We start from the raw sequence: 14,639 nt of genomic DNA on the forward strand, positions 1-14,639 counted from the left end.
TATATATATATATATATATATATATATATACACACACATATGTGTGTGTGTGTGTGTGTGTGTTTATATAGTTCCCCAATGGACGGGTAATATAGTTCTCGGCTAACACTGTGCTGGGCCCGCGTTCGATTCTTCGGCCGGCCAGTGAAGAATTAGGGGAATTTATTGCTGGCGATAGAAATTCATTTCTCGGTATAATGTGGTTCGGATAATAAGCTGTAGGTCCCGTTGCTAGGTAACCAACTGGTTCTCAGCCACGTAAAATAAGTCTAATCCTTCGGACCAGCCCTAGGAAAGCTGTTAATCAGCTCAGTGGTCTGGTTAAACGAAGGTAAACTTAACTTTTTCTGATGTAACTAACTCCACTCTGATTTTCACTTTATATATATATATATATATATATATATATATATATATATATATATATATATATATATATATATATATATGGTTAGCAAACAAATATATGTGGCAGTCAAAGAAATAGTTCTAGTAAAAACATAAAAGCATGACATCTCATTGCCGTGACCATAGAAACTTTTGCCCTAAAAATTTCACTTAGGGATGGAATCATTTACGTAGTCTTAGAGATTAAGAGTAATTGAGACAAATTTAAGCTGACGGTGCAAACCATTCACATTTATATGAACATCAATTTGTTGCATATTGGGAAAACTGCATATTTTTTAGCGTAAAGAAATTATCAAAATAATAATGTAACTTCACGTAACCAGTGAGTCTAGAATCAGAATATAAATTAAGACGCTAAGTACTTTTCACAGATTAATATGATTAAATTCAGTCTGATGAAGTTAACAAAAATATAATCTATGCTCTAACGAAGTTTTTAACGCAAAAAGAACTCAGAGAAAGAATTTTTTGAACAAATGAATATGAATATGCGTTACTTAATCCGTAAAAAGTAATTTTGGTACTGGCATCATGTGAGTAACAAATTCGTATGCCCTCGTTTGCGACAATTTTTCTCATGCACACTGGATCACCGTGGGTGTACTATTGTGTTCCGCTATAACCCGAATTGGCAACTCTTCTGTAAGTTTCAGGTTTGGTAAGTGCTGGTGTGTCTGAAACAATGTTTATTTCATTCTAATTTTTCAATAATATTGAATAATATGATGATTTCAGTAGCTCATAAGGTATCTAATTACAATTGGTGAGAGGTATTTCGACATAGTTTTATAAATCACTTCGTAACTTTCACAGTATTTTGGTACAGTTGGTCATTGAATGTTTCTAGAGTTACCACTTCAGCCGTTTTCGACCGAAATGCGAATATTATTTTTTCACTTGTGACTTGGCGTTTAATTTTATGATCTAGAAGCTAGGTTCGCATATGACAGACTCGGCAATTGAAACATATTATGTATTAAGAAGATTTTGCAAAGAATATTCAAAGATAGCTTCAATGAAGCAATCGAAATTTACATGATTCAAAGCATTGCATATGCCCAATTCGTGAACTGTAGCACCTACAATTTGAGTCAGACATTATAGTTTACTTATTAATTATAAAAATTATATTAAAGCCCACAAATATCAGCCATTCACACAGCTTCTTCCCAACCTTCCATCGTGAGTGGACATGATGCCGCTAAAGCTTGTGGTTTAGCTGAATGGTGAAAGTAAGATTTGGCAACACTGCGTTCATTGTGTACATTTGTATTTACCTTTAGCAATGTAGATAACTGAGTCTTTTGTCATGCGTTTTATAATGTTTCGTGTGAGAACTTTTGGTGCTTCGTCAGTACAGTTGACTAATGTACGAAAGTGCTTTGGGATTAGCTCGCTTAAAGAATATAGAATAAATCCGTCGAAGTCCACCAGGCTGCCTCAGTCAAGGTGAGAAAATCCTAGGCCTAACCTGTTGTTGTACTGTATTTCCAGTCTTATATTTCAGCGACGGTAATACTACCATATTTTAATTCATAGCTAAATGAATAACCGTATATATGTTTCAGACGGGTTATATTGGTTGGTGTAGGCAAAACAATCCGTTTGTGCTTGCAAATGCACCAGTCAGAAAGGTAGGAGATACTTAGTAATAAAAGATAAAAAAAAGGTGACGACACTTTCAGTCAAAACTCCCCCTATCCCCACCCCCCTCTCCTTCCATCCAACCAGACCTATATAACCATGAAAGTCAAAGAATTAAATAAAGGGACAAATCCTAGCCTAAACCCCTGTAACCTAACCTAACTTAGGGCGTTGGGCCCTTAACTGACTGGGCGACTCCATCCCCTCTGGACACCCCCTTCCCTTTTATAATCTGACCCATAGCACCATGAATCATAAAAGTAGAATAAAGAAATTTCTCACAACCTAACCTTGTACCAACCATATTTCCATACTTTGAAAGTGGGAGATACGCAGTTAGAAGGCACACATTTCTTCGTGTCACTATCAGGAAAGATTTGCTTTCTAGAGGAGAGGCATTTATCTATGAAGAAGGTTACTTTATTTCCAGATTGATAGAATCTTATTACACCTTTTGATATTGAAGTTGGACTGTGTTCAACTGAAGTTGCTGTTGTGGAATTGGGAGAAGTCAGGAAACATCCTAATAGTTTAGCATAAGAGTTTATGTAGTTTTAATTGGCTAAAAACGGTATTTATGTGATACGAATAAAGCTGTCATAACTGTTTTACAATAGCTCGTGTTATAAGTACCTAATATCTCCCAGTTTTGACCAGTGTCAAAGAAATAAACAATAACAGGCTTCATATTATTATGAATGTTTAACTTACTATTCATTTTCCCTTTGTATTTCTTATGGAAAATCATCTGAAAGACCACAAATGCAATCATTTATGAAACTGGTCTCTGTGTTGGTAAGGAATTCAAGTATAGTATCACAATATTACCACCTAGATTAGTTATTTGTACCTATAAACTCGTTAGAGTCACAAAAATTGTAATATTAGGACACCATTTCTGAACATAAGCTGGACTCTCTCGAGTGAAGTGTTTACTTATTGGTAGGGTTATACTACTTAATAATGATCAGAAGTCTGGGTAGGCTAAAATATCATGGAATGCATCTCTGTTAGGCTTACCATGTTACAGCAAGAAGTTGTATGGCAAACGCAATAAAGCTTTTGGGTATAAGTCCAGTTTACCTAGAGCCTTATACAGCTTATTATTATTTCTTTTTATGGATTCGTTCCATGCAACTTTTTTTATATAGACTTCTATTTGAAATGAATAATTAGGCAAAAATTAAAATTTCTGCTTGTTGATATCGGCTGCCATCAGCTAGATGCGTTAAGATCAGATTAGGGTATATCCAGGTTCAGGTAGGACGCACCCTGCTACATTATGTAATAATAATAATAATAATAATAATAATAATAATAATAATAATAATAATAATAATAATATCATCCTTTATTGCAGCTCAGGGCCATATACGTGGAATATACAAATACAATAGACACAATCTGGATACATAAGATAACATGATATAAAAATAATAATCTGCAGTGTCCACACAGTTGCTGAAGAAGTAGAAAAAATAGAATTCATAATAATGATAATGACAGCAATTATATGGAGAATAATAGTAAAAAAATATTAAAAATAAAAATTAAAAATACAGATTGCAGATGATTAATTTCCAGCTAGAGACCTTAGGTGGTTACATAAGTCAGGTCCAGAAGGCTAAATATGAGAATTGAAAGTTGGAAAACTCAACAATGATATTATTCACAGTAATAATAAAAAAGTTAAAAAATACCAATATTAACAAGAAACGCAGAAATATAATAATAATAATCATCATCATAAAAGTAATAATAATAATAATAATGACAGATTCTGGAGATGACACTTCATAATTGCAAAAATAGAGAATAAGTCGTTTAAGGAACAAACGCCTCAATATCCCATCTTCCCCACAATTTAGATCTTGCCGCACTGCTTAGGATGCTTTGTGTGAGCGAATTGCTGCTGTTTCTCAGTCGGGTGATCAGACTGGACATTGTTCCCCTAACAATGATTTTCAAATTATCCAGGCGGTTTTCTATGGGGTGTCAGTAAGTTCCCCTAGAGGGGAGGGGGTGTTTGGTCCCCGATTAGTCTGTATCTTGAGACTTTTATATTAGGACCAAAATTCTTGCCTTTAAGAACATCGAGGTTTTGAAATAGGCAGGTAATCCTGTAGGCCGCTTTATGTTGAATTTTGTGTGGGAGTTCGTGGGGGATAAGAGGGTCGGAGCCCGTGAGAAACTTGACTCGCTCTACTGTGTGTCTAACTTCACCAATGAGCGTAAATTGTGAATCACAACGTGAGATCTCTTCTCAGGTTTCGGGCGAGGTGATTCACAAATGTTAGGCTTCGGTCCAGCGGGCAGTCGAGATGCTCTTTTCTTATTTCTACTTGTTTGTGTCTGCCAGCCCGCAATCCCCTCATTATCATTCACATCCTCATCCACGACAGGGTTTTGCTGGTAGAGAGAGGGTCGGAAGACTCACGAGGGCTGGTGATCGTCACTGAAATTCTATCTTCCACCGGAGGCACTGGGGAGGGAGAGGAGGTTGGGGGGCCATCGATCCCCTCCGATAGGTCTAGAGGTGATTTGGACGCTTCATCCGAGGGAGAGAGGGCAGTTCCCTCACGGGAGGGTAAGGCCATCCCGACTTCGCGTCGCACCCTCACTTCTGTCATGTTGTTGGGAGGCGAGGAAATAATAGAGCCTCACTCAAAGGTGTCTGGTGGCTAGCTGTGCGACTGTCTAATGATTCCTGCACGCCTTTGACCGCATCCCAGACCCGTCAAAGATTGTTTTTGGCTTCCACAGTTTTAAGACTGTCGAATGATTCCTGTAATCCTTTGATCGCGTCCCATATCCATGAAAATTTGTCATGTGTTTCCTCAGTTGTTTCTGAGCTTTTGTCAATTTTTTCCGAGAGGTACTTTGCTGTTAGAAAGGCATTTTCCACCGTATGGTACACTGCAGGTAGGCTTAGATCAGCAGGCCCCTTTGGAGGCAGATTGTAAGGGTCATTGGCGTAAATTTCCACCGAGCAGGTCCTTAGCCACTTAGTGATATACAATATTTTCTTGAGAGAGGATAAGCTTTTCGTGGGTCGCTCCTGGAGAATGGTTTCTGGTATCAGGCCTCTGCATTTTGTATAGGCAGCATTAATTTCCTCATTGGAGAAGGCTGCACTAACAGATTGTATAGTGGACTCGACGTCGGAACTGTGCGATTGGTATTGTATAAAGACAATTGTTTGCGAGTACGGATTTTGTGTGTGGGGCACAGGTATCGTTAGTTCCCAGGGGCACTGGCACGACAGTTGGAGGTTGGTCAGATGACATTTTTATGGTAAAGGGAGGGCCAAGCACTAACACATACACAGCACTCTATTACCCATTTCCCAGGTCCAGTAGGCTTCGAGAAGTTGAAACTTGAAAATTTCAAAGGCTCTGATTGGGGCAGGATGCAGATTAATATGTCTGCAATTACACAACACTACCGGCTTACGCGCCGGGTATTACATAGAGACACTATTAACACATTGCCTTCTATGAGTGGTATAGTCACCAAGAGCGAAAAACCCTTTCCTTGCAATAGAAGCTATCATCAGAATTGTCTGCTATGCAATTAAAAGACTCAGGAACAAACATTTCATTTTTCATTGATTACAGCTAAATTGTAGAATTTTATTTGCTTATTATCACACATCACCCCATAATCTTAGCCTATCCATTAGATTTTGATGCGATTATTTAGATGCTGCTGAATAGTCACCAGTCTGAGAAAAGGTACATTTGTTGACAGTGCATTAGACTAATTCAGATTGTACTGAATGTGACACAATGTGTAAACACACACCAAATGTAATTGCTGCTTCATGGGCCGCCAATATGTTGGCAACAGTTCATTTGCAATGGAAGTGGTGTAGAAGAAATTTATCCAAAATTTCTAGAGAAAACAGAACTAATATAGTACAGAAAAATGAAGCAGTTACATGCTCCTTGTAAAATTTTATAGGGATTAGGATAGATATATACAAGAATGCTTCCAAATGGATACTTGGTAAATGTGTGTTATAATAATTTCTCGCCAGATATAAATTACATATTGAGACTGCTTCTCTCGTGTTTTATGCATTTTGACGTGATTGTTGCAGCAAAACACCCATTATACGTGTTTCCTAGCCTATATATCTAGCAATAATTGGTGGACCAATGTGGAAAACTGAAAATTTTGGATGAGGTCGAACAGTAAATGAGAATTTCACTTACACTAGTGGTCGAAAGCATAAATCACAAAACAACAGTAGAGAAATAAATAAAAAAGAAAAATTATAGCTATTAAGATGTGGGAATTGCTTTTCCTGGTTTACAACCTAACTAACCTTACCTAACCCAACCTTACATAAGGTTTTGCATCCTGCTTGTACTTTTATGCTCCTCCTCGACACTGTTTTGCTTATGCCGAGAGAATTAACCGCGAGTCTCACCCAAAAGAGTTAAATTAAAACCCAGCAAAAGATTTCATGATATTAGCTGGAGCAGGGTTACAGGCGTTTTATATTTCAGCTTGTATTTCAGTCATGGTATGATAATATGCATGCCCTCTTAATAAATGCAAATATTTTGAGAAACTGAACGAAATGAACCGTGTATTCCTATATCAAAAGGAATTATCGAAAGTATTTGAGTGTTCTAAAAGTTGTATGTTCCTATATGCCACCGTCTTCAAATGTTATAGTAAGTTTGTTGTCGCCATCTTCAAACGATGCAGTTATGTAATTTTTGTTTTTCTTCGGACCTAAATAATGCGCGATTGCTTCATGTGCTTGTGTGTATTTAAAAATGTGTGAAACTCTCTCTCTCTCTCTCTCTCTCTCTCTCTCTCTCTCTCTCTCTCTCTCTCTCTCTCTCTCTCTCTCTCTCTCGTTTATATGAAAATTAAATCTAAAACTTAAACAGTGTGTATGTCATTGTTTTATGTACTTTTATGTATTTAAAAATGTGTGAAACGTTTCTCTCTCTCTCTCTCTCTCTCTCTCTCTCTCTCTCTCTCTCTCTCTCTCTCTCTCTCTCTCTCTCTCGTTTTTATGAGAAAAGGAAGTATTAAACCTGAACGTTGTTTGTATGATTGCTTTATGTGCGTGTGTGTATTTCAAATTGTGTGAAATTCAATTCAGCATTGTCTAATGTTCTCTATTGTGTTTTTTACAGGTAAGTGCCAAAATGAATAGTATTCATTATGATACACCATCATCACAGTCTACATCCTCATAGGTAGGTGGTATCATGTTGTGGTATATGATGAACTGTGGTATAGGTCACATGCCAGCAATGTGTTCACAACCGAATTCTATCTGGTTTCGCTTTAATTTCCCATTATGCTTTTGTTGTTGTACCGCGCTCACGTTTTGAGGGCGGGAAATATATTTAAATATATATAAGCATTTTTGTAAATGACTTAGATTGCACACTTAAACCGTCATTCGTTCAGCTGTGAAAAGCTTTGCGTTTTATTATGCTCCTACGCAACGTACGAAAATTTGGGGTGTGTTTTTGTTGTTAGGTGAAATGTGTGCATTTTAATATCTTTGGAAGTTGGGAATGAGTTATTGCAAGTGAGCAAGGGGTATGTAGGTGATTATTTTCTAAGAAGTATACACCCACCGCAATTTTATTAGCCACTGCGGCCTCTTAACTTCTCGATCTCTTCAGTCACTGCACAGCCTAAGATTCAAATGCAGAAACAAATGAGGGAATTCTAACGCACGTAGCACCTGATTTGTCAGAATGAGGGTAATGTTATGAACGTGGTCAGGTGGTTAACGTTAACCTCATTCTTCACTTGTACTTTCGTTTGGATGTTAGGCTGTGCAGTGACAAGCATATCCAAAAGTTTGAAGAAACTGAGAGGCTAAGAGGGCATTGTCGCTATTACACATACTATACATGTTTGCTTGATAAAAGTACTGGTAGGCTTTTATATATATATATATATATATATATATATATATATATATATATATATATATATATATATATATATACACATATACATATTTATATATATATATATATACACATATACATATTTATATATATATATATATATATATATATATATATATATATATATATATATATATATATATATATATACACATATACATATACCGTACATATTATTTACGTTCTGTGGAAGCGAATATTAAATTCTGAAACATATCTAGCCTTGCTAATGGGGCCGCAAAATCATAAACCAAAAAAGGGGAAGGGGGGGGAGGGGTTTCAAGCTCACCAGAGTGACAGCTCGAATAATTAGTAATTCGTTTATTTACAGTTTAGGGTAAAATTAATTAGCAAAGTAATACATGTGAGCACTCTCATTACGTAATTATAAATAGTTTAGGGAAGGCTCTGATAGTGGGGCTCTGTCCCCAGATAACTTAATTGCTGCAACAGGGGCAACAGATAACGTCGGTGTTGAATTCATGCAACTTGTGTCAGGAAAGAACTTGCACTAATCACATAACACTGGACATTGACTCCTGCAAGGCAGAGAGATGTCTGATTAGTATACTTTACCTCAGTAGGCCTACTTTATGGACATAGAAACATGAGCAAGGTTCGAGGAGGTAATTAATTCACTTCTGTATTTTACTGTCCTGGGGATAATTACTTCATTAATTCACTGAATTCAAGAGGGCACTTTACAAAGAGTTAACTGCACTCATAGATTAACAAAGGAAGGAATAATGAAAAGTATATTTTAGTTTAATCAGACCACTGAGCTGATTAACAGCTCTCCTAGGGCTGGCCCGAAGGATTAGATTTATTTTACGTGGTTAAGAACCAATTGGTTACCTAGCAACGGGACCTAAAATTCACTTATGAATGACGTTATTTAGTTTTCTGTAAAAGAAAACTATTGTGCCGGCTTTGTCTGTCGATCCGGCCTCAAATCTTAAGAACTACTGAGGCTAGAGGGCTGCAAATTGGTATGTTGATCATCCACCCTCCAATCGTCAAACTTACCAAATTGCAGCCCTCTAGCCTCTGTAGTTTTTATTTTATTGAAGGTTAGAGTTAACCATAATCGTGCATCTGGCAACGTTTATAGGACTGGCCACCACAGGCCGTGGTTAAAGCTTTATGGGCCTCGGCTCATACAGCATTATACTGAGACCACCGAAAGATAGATCTATTTTCGGTGGCCTTGATTATACGCTGTACAGAAAACTCGATTGCGCTGAAGAAACTTGGGCGCATTTTTTACTTGTTTTTTTTTTTATACTTTCTAACAGCGGGAAATTTATTTTTTCAAGTCGTAATATTTTAAGATAATACCAATTCGGACTGTATCACTTGCCATCTTTCCTTCTATTGCTCTCTCTCTCTTATGACCTCTTGCAGCCAGTCTGCTCCAATAACCTGAAAGGAAAACGTTCGTTTCTCTTTAATCCTGAATCATCCAACCTCTCCTTCATTAATCTGTGGTGACTGCAAGAGCCAGTTAGGTGTGAAGCGAAAATTTGCTGCATTCCATCAGTCAGGTTTTACTCAGGCGAGAATTCGGCCAGGGGATTGTTCCATATTTTTTAAAAATCATACTTTCATACTGAGTTGTATATAGAATTGGCGTTGTTCTTGTTGGTAATTTCTGGTGAATTGATTGAAATATATATATATATATATATATATATATATATATATATATATATATATATATATATATATATATATATATATACTCATGTAAACACACGTACATATATATATATATATATATATATATATATATATATACACATACACATACACATACACATACATATTTACAAAGAAGGGAGGGCCAAGGTGTGCAAAAATAGCAGTTCCATTTATCACTCCCGTGATGCAATCGTGAGCTAAAAGAGTGATGAACTATGTGTCCATAGATACGTTGAGTGGATCGAGATTCCCGGAAATTGGATGCTGAGTGAGTGGAAAGCAAGGATCAAGGGATTTACCCCCAAAAAACACTGCCATAGCTTGATCTTTTGTCATTTGTCATTGGTTATTTATCAAGAAAGTATTTTTCTCTGTCAAAAAAGCTCTCTCTCTCTCTCTCTCTCTCTCTCTCTCTCTCTCTCTCTCTCTCTCTCTCTCTCTCTCTGTGTGTGTGTGTGTGTGTGTGAATTTTACAACTGAGGGTAGTTGGCACATAGGAGGCTTCCAGTCATTAAAAATACACTAGAGGTAACGGAAGGTTTTATTAAAAAAAAAAAAGGTTGACATAAAATAATGAGTGTGTTTTGTCCGATAATACTGAATAAATAAAAACGTCGATTAAAGGAGATGAAACGAAACGCCCGGAAAGGAAATTTTATAAGCGTTTTTACCCCAGAAATGAAGTATACTTAAATGAGCACCATGTTGAATAATTATTGGGTTACCGAGAGAGGGAGTGATGACATATTCAAGTAGTAAATAATTGACAGCAATAAATGTATGATAGACATCACTAACGCAAAGAGGATAACGCACAAAACACACACACATTATATATATGTATATATATATATATATATATATATATATATATATATATATATATATATATATATATATATATATAATGCATATATGTTATAAGTACATTAGCTGAAATACATTAGTTGGAAATGACTGAATTTCATAGAGAAAAATAACATAACAAGCAAAACAGATGAAATGTTTAATAAATGTGGTAAGAATCTTCTTCATCTTCTTTCTCTGCATCTTTTCCCACTTCGATGTGGGGTCGATGTTTCTGACAACTTTCTTCCAACTGGCTCGGTCAGACACATCGTCCCCTGACAATTGTTTATCTCTCAGGTCTTCTTTAACTACATCCATCCACCTTCGCTTCGGTCTTCCTCTCGCTCTCCCACCAGGAGGCACCTCCATCTGCATCACTCTCCTCCCTACGTATGTCTCACCCCTTCTCATCACATGGCCATACCACTGCAGTCTTCTTTCCTGGGCCTTCTCTGATAGTTCTACAACTTTAGTAGGTCCTCTTATTCTTTCATTTTTGATCCTGTCCATTTTTGTTACTCCACACATCCACCTGAGCATTTTCAGCTCATCCAGTCTCTTCTCTTGCACTCTATTTACCGGCCTTGTTTCTCCTCCGTACATCAAGGCTGGTCTCACTACTGTCTTATACACTCGTCCTTTAACCTTTACGTTGGTTCTGCGGTCGCACAAGACTCCTGACATCTTCCTCTAATCTCTCCTTCCAGCCTGCACTGTGTGTGTTATTTCTACATCCAAATTTCCATCATCAGCTACTGTTGAACCAGGATACCTGAATATTTCTACTCGGTTCAACCTTGTCCCTTCCATGCTAATCTCGGAGTCTTGATCTTCATTGAACCTTAAATATCCAGTCTTCTTTCTGCTGATCTTTAGCCCTCTGTCTTCCAGTACCTTCCTCCATTGCTGTAGTTCTGACTCCACTACCCCTCTGTTGGTGCTGCATAACACGATGTTATCAGCAAACAGCATGCACCAGGGGGATTGATCTCTTATTCCTTGTGGTAAGAAGAGGCTGAATTTTATCATATATATATATATATATATATATATATATATATATATATATATATATATATATATATATATATATATATATGTATGTATGTATGTATATATATACTCGACCACGAATTCTGGCAGTTAAGGAAGACCATTTGTCCATTGTGTTTTTGATGAACAGGTCTCCTTTGAATTTCCTTAGGACTATACTTCAAATTAATATTATTGTGTGTTTATTACTCGGGAACCCATTCAACTGTTATGGCATTCATGAGTAGTTACCAAGATAATTCAATAGCCCCTTGCTGGTTAAGTATTCCTTTTATTAGGGTCATCACCATTAACGCCCCTTACACAGGGAGCCGTAGAATTAATTAGTTGGTAATTAAAGAACGTAGGAGGAAAGTGTAATCAACGGTGAACAATAGGCATTCATATGAGGAGCGCTGGATATAGGCAGCATTTTAATTTTTCTTTTTTTTTTTTTGCTTTTTATGTTATTATTACACATCTAAAGCATTTTGCGTATGTACTAGAACACTTATTGAGAAAAAAAAGTAATGAAGGAATAAGTACAATGTAATATATATATATATATATATATATATATATATATATATATATATATATATATATATATATGTATATATATATATGTATATATGTGTGTGTGTGTGTTTGTGTTTGTGTGTATGTATATATATATGTATTATATTATATATATATATATATATATATATATATGTATGTATGTATGTGTGTATATATATATATATATATATATATATATATATATATATATATATATATATATATATATATATATATATATACACGAAGGCAGGAGCAGACACTATGGAAAGGCATTCTGTTTTCTATTCATTTATTAAAATTTACCTCTGGTGCAATCTACAAATACACCTGTCCCAGATGTAATCTCGGCACATACATCGGATGTACCAGGAGGCTGCTAAAGATCCGAGTCTCCTCTCACCAGGGGATTAGCTATAGAACAGGTACTCGACTATCTAATCCTGATCAGTCGAATGTGAGAAACCATAGCAAGACTTGCGAAACGCATATAGACACCAAGGACTTTAGTATTGTGGGGAGAACACGAAGTATGGAGAAACTGGCCACCCTTGAATGTGTAATGATCAAACTGATAGTCCCTACCCTCAATCACCAATCAGCATCAACCCAACTGTTCATTGCATAGTTTGCTCTTGTTTTTAGCCTCTGTGTCTGCTCTCTCTCTCTCTCTCTCTCTCTCTCTCTCTCTCTCTCTCTCTCTCTCTCTCTCTCTCTCTCTCTCTCCTGTTCTGCATTTCTTGTTAGTCTCCTTTACTCTACCATTGTGGGTAGGTGTTTTGCGCTTCTTGCCTCTGCTTTTGTTTTTTTCCCCTTGTTCTGTTTTTTAACCCCTAATATGGCGTAAATAAGTATATAATGTGTATATATCTTAACTTTTATACGCAGACACTGTTTATTTTAATCGTTGTTTCAGCCTGGAAGATGTATCAAGCGATACGAAACGTCGGCGTCTTGATAAATGGATAGAACACAGAATGCTTTTCCATAACTCCATTATGTCTACTGTCTGAGTGTCTGCTCCGCCTTATATATATATATATATATATATATATATATATATATATATATATATATATATATATATATATATATATATATATATATATATATATATATATATGTATATATATATATATATGTGTATATGTATGTATGTATGTATTGTACACTCCACAGTAGCAAGGAAACAGAAGAAAAACGCAAGAGAACACACGGGACACGAACACCTGGATGAAGATGCAGTCAGAGAAAGACTAAGGTCACTAGGGGGGGGGGGTCACACAGGAGGTGGAGGGCAATTATAGGATTAAAATACCCAGCACACAGATATACATAAAGCTGGACTACATGTCTGTTCATTGCTATGTATATATATGTATGTATGCATATATGTATTTATGTAGTGAATGTATGTGTATATATGTCTGTATATACATGTGTATATGTATATACATACACACACATATGTATATATACACATTTATATACATATATACAGTCATGAAGCTACAAATATTTAATATCCAATTCATGCCGCTTTGGGAATATCCCCGTTGGGGAATTATCATCGAAGGGGAATTGTAAGTTATAAATGGATCGGTACCGCAGGGTCTCGATCCCTTGGCACAGTACCTTCCAACGACTCCAGTTGACGGTCTACCCACAGAGCCATCAAGAGAGGTATAAGTTAACACCGAATCTGCTGTACTTGTTTACCCATTGAGAGTTGTATGTTCCAAACGTACCAGTGAGCTATCATGGTGGAGGTGGGTTAATGCCGAAGCTAAATACAATTTCCCCGCTCTCGACTGGTAAACAAGTGCGGCAGATTCTTGCGTTAACTTATACCTCTCTTGATGGTTCAGTGGGTAGACTGTCTAATGGAGCCGTTGGAAGGTAATGTGTTGAAGGATCGAGACTCAGCAGCACCGATCCATTTATCACTTTAAAAAATTCCCCTTTGGTGATAATTCCCCACCGGGGATATTCCCGAAGTATCGTGAATTGGATATTAAGCTATACATTATATATATATATATATATATATATATATATATATATATATATATATATATATATATTGACAGTAAATACTTTGGGTAGACTATGACTGACAATTAACTCGATTATCATGTGATGAATGAGGTGAAGACGCCGTTTAATTTACTAATAATTATTGTGCCTGAACGGATTCTTGAAACCTATCACACCAAGAAAACAAATTAATTTCCACGCAGTTATAATCCTGGTAAAGTTTTTATATTCTTTATATATACGCTACTAATATATCTCCTTTCTACATTTATCTGTATCCCGTATATAATATGAATTTTACTCGATTCTTCCGGTATGTGAGTGTATATTTACGTTTGAGAGAGAGAGAGAGACTATGGTCGATTCGCCTGTATATGGTATTAGAATTATAAGATTTTTTACCATATGCCTTTGCCCTAGTAAAATTTCAAAGAATAATATTCAAAGCTG

At 36.2% G+C, this 14,639-nt stretch overlaps 1 long non-coding RNA gene across 2 annotated transcripts in view; it reads left to right on the forward strand.

Annotated features, from left to right (window-relative positions):
* LOC136848806 (uncharacterized) overlaps positions 1-7,596 on the forward strand; it is a 512,153-nt gene extending 504,557 nt beyond the window's left edge. For both annotated transcript variants that reach the window (XR_010856147.1, XR_010856148.1), the window contains one exon: positions 7,215-7,596. This is a non-coding gene — a long non-coding RNA (uncharacterized lncRNA). The remainder of the gene's footprint in view (positions 1-7,214) is intronic.
* Positions 7,597-14,639: the final 7,043 nt, after the last annotated feature.

The sequence above is a fragment of the Macrobrachium rosenbergii genome, chromosome 19 (assembly GCF_040412425.1).
Source record: "Macrobrachium rosenbergii isolate ZJJX-2024 chromosome 19, ASM4041242v1, whole genome shotgun sequence".
In the NCBI taxonomy this organism is placed as follows: domain Eukaryota; kingdom Metazoa; phylum Arthropoda; class Malacostraca; order Decapoda; family Palaemonidae; genus Macrobrachium; species Macrobrachium rosenbergii.